The sequence below is a fragment of the Arvicanthis niloticus genome, chromosome 5 (assembly GCF_011762505.2).
Source record: "Arvicanthis niloticus isolate mArvNil1 chromosome 5, mArvNil1.pat.X, whole genome shotgun sequence".
NCBI lineage: Eukaryota > Metazoa > Chordata > Mammalia > Rodentia > Muridae > Arvicanthis > Arvicanthis niloticus.
Genome location: NC_047662.1, coordinates 49,490,743 through 49,494,368, shown reverse-complemented (window position 1 = coordinate 49,494,368; position 3,626 = coordinate 49,490,743).

Genomic DNA, 3,626 nt, shown 5'->3' with positions numbered 1-3,626 from the left:
CTTTCTTCCTTTTTCGCTTCTTTCTCTCCTCCTCTTTTCCTCCTTCCCTTTTGCCATTTTGATTCTTTCCCCCTTTCTTTTTGAGACATTGTTCCACTATACTTACATCTGGCTGGCTTTGAACTCATGCTATAAGAGGAGGTTGCAATGGCTGGAATCCAACTGACAAATATTCACCTGCCGCTGCCTTCTGAGTGCTGAGATTAAGGCCTGACCCCACCACAGGCAGTTATGTGCATTTTACAAACATTAACTCATAGTTTTATTTTGTCCTACGTGTTTCTTGTTAGATTTTCTGAGTGCTTTGTCTTCTTTTTTCTTCTCTTTGGGATAACATCTCTTTTTCATAAGGAAGCTAATAGTAATTTTTACAGTGTGGTTCACAATAATGAATTCTTTTAGATTTTTCCTGAGAATATCCTTATTTGGCCTTCCATTTGAAATATATTTAACAATGTAATGGCAACTACTTCTTTTGCACATATACAGGGTCCACTGTGACTGTCAAATATATATGTTTGAAAAATATTGGTCAGATCTCAATGACTGGCAGAGCCATTGCTTTAAACATTTAATGTTTGTGTTGGAATATTCAAATGCTCCCTGATAACTATTTTGAAATAAGTAATCATTGCTAAGCAGACATGGCTATTATAGCATAGATAAAACAGTAGCTTTTTATCCAGTTCATGAAGATCTATAAATGGATAGTGTATGATTTGCAACTGAACTTAAAAGTGAGAAAGCAGATAGACAGAACTGTGTTTATTAGAGCACATAATGAGGCTAATCCTTTCTACCACAGGATAGTGAGGGGTCTGCCAAAAATAAAGCTGGCTATGACCCTGTATTGAGGCAGAGTGAAGGGTTTGGGAATAAAGAAAGTGTTACAGGTGCATCATGGGATGTATTTCTCTCCTGCAGCCTTTTCTTTCTGAAATAGTTTCCCCAAGGTAATACAGACTGTATTGGGAGACAAGCTGTCTAAGAGACACTTTCTGGGTTGACTAATAACTATTGTCATCACTAATTTTTTACTGTTCTTAGCTTAAACTGAAAAAATGCTGTCATTCCAAATCCTAATAAGCACAGAGATACTGGAAGCAAGAGCCTTCACAGAAGTTGGAATGTAGCATCAAAAGATGAGTGGAAAAGGGCCATCATCTCTTCTGTTATTGAACTGAGGAGAATACTGTCTAAGATTAGTTTCAGGTCTGCAGAAGAGGGAGCTCTCTGGTCATTTAATTGGAGTGGAATTTGAACTGAATCAGCTGCAATGGGTTATGAGATTGCCATCATGTGTTCCAGAAGAGACTTTTGAAAATTCATCACTAGGGAGTGATAAGCAGATGACTTGGTTATAGAGTAAAACCAAGGAACTGCCAATGGTGGGGGAGGCAGAGGAGTAGAGGCGGAAGGCCAGTGAGAGGAAGTAAGTGTTGAGTTCTTCGGATGTGAGAGTGCCTAGTTCCAATGCCAGGAATGCTGCCTCAAAGTCATCTAGCAGAGGCAACAGGGAAGTAGAATATCAGAGCAAGAGAACAGCAGACAGGACTAATATAATGTTTCTATTTCTCCTGGGGTAAAAGGGATGAAAGTGTCTTATAGCCAGAGTCTTCCCACAGCCTCTTAAAGGTCTTTTTTTCAGTTGCATCAGAAACAAAGGGAGCTGTTATAGGATGACAGCCATTGGATGAGCTTCTGTGGAACATTTTGTTTGGGTAGCAGGTACAATTCAGTAAGTAAAACTGTTCTCTTCCTCTGATGCTCTGTACTTTCCTGTTGCTTGTGCTAGTCACTTTATGGCAGCACTGGTGGCATTGGACTAGACACTGTCACTCCAAATCATCTCTACACTTACTTCCTCTCACTTGCCTTTAAACACAGGATAAAAACAGAACTATGGAGAGAGTAAGAAGGAAAGAACTGATCAAGGGAGGAACCAGGAAAGAGGTTGGGCCTAGAAGCTCTCATAGGAAAAGGCTTGTGGTTCAATTTTTATCTGGTTTCTGTGTCTTTAGGCCCCATCACAAACTATTTAGAATTTATTGGTGTGGGAGCAGCTTTATTTGTGGAGGAAGACACAAATCCCATTCTTCACAGTATTCCGATCTTGTCTTGGAGTACTGCATCAGCCAAATTTAAACCATTCTAAGGCTTACCTCAAAAATAGAGCATGTCTTTTATGTAACAAAGATCTTCTTTCTTTCCTTTCCTTTTTAAATTTCAGTTTCTGTTAAAAATTTTTGGGGGCAGGTTTTCACGTTCCACATCTAAATGTATTAGCAGGATTCTTTAGAAGAACAGAACTTATAGCAAGAATATATAAATGGGGGGGTTTACTAGCATATCTTATAGGCTGTGGTCTAGTTAATCGAACAATGGCTGCCTGTGAATGGAAGGTGCAAGATCTCAGTAGTTGTTCAGTTCATGAACTGGTTGTCTCAGCTGGTCTTCTATATGCAGGGATCTCTGGAAGTAGACTAAATTAACAGTGAAGTAATGGACTTGCAATGGAGCAAAAGTAAGCAGACAAAAATATAGGGAACTTTCTTCCTCCATGTCATTTATACATGGTGCCAGAAGAAAATATGGCCAATAGAAGGTGTGTCTTCACAACTCTAAAATCCAGATTAAACCGAGTTTCCATTTTAAATGCTTTAATTAAGAAAAATGATACTGTGGAGAGGACCAGGTTTACTGGGCATGCGTTTGTGCCCGCCTCCCTTTGTGCCTCCTTAGCCTGCTCACCCTGGCCTGCACAGCCCGTCATGCCACCCAAAGCCATGTGCAGATTCATGGCTGCCAAATCCTTGCCACCTACAGCCTCAGGTAGACGACCCTGCACAGGTGAGTGGTCCCCTGGCCATGCTTGAGTTTGAAGAAATTAAAACCTGAATTCATTGCATTATGTCAGAAGTTAAAGGTACCTGATCTTGTCAGAGAAAGAACTTGGATAACTTGGGAGAAAGTTTCATCTGTAGATGGAATTCTGAGGCATCAGTCTGTGATAACTTGCTCCATTACTTCCAGCTAAGCCAAGACCAAACATGGCTCAGAGTGTCCAGTAGAGCACAACTGCACCTCTTATGCTGACTCAGAAGTAGGGAAACTGAAAGAAAAGGGCCAGGGGCAAGAACTATACCCTTGAGTGGAGTACCTCCAATGACAGTCTCCCCCAGCCAGATGCAACTACAGCAGTTTCCACCACTTCTTGATGGACCAGTCAGTTATGAGCCCATTGATAGATTGTCCTTGTTATCCAGTGACCTACCAAAAACTCTGCCTCTGAATATTGCTACATTGAGGACCAAGTCTTCAACCTTTTGGGAACATTTCAATCCAAAGTATAGTGCCTTGTTAATTTTCGAATCATTTTATTGAATTTATAGATCTTCTAGATTATTTAGGTCTCTTATTTTTTAATTAGAGTTTTATGGTTTTTCTCACATTGATTTTGTATAGACTTTATTAACTTTATGTGTATCTATTCCATTTTAGAAGCTCATGTAACTATATATATTTAATTTCTCTCTCTCTGCCCCCTCTGCCTCTCTCTCTCTCTCTTTCTCTCTCTCTCTCTGTCTCCATAAACACACACACACACACACACACACACACACACA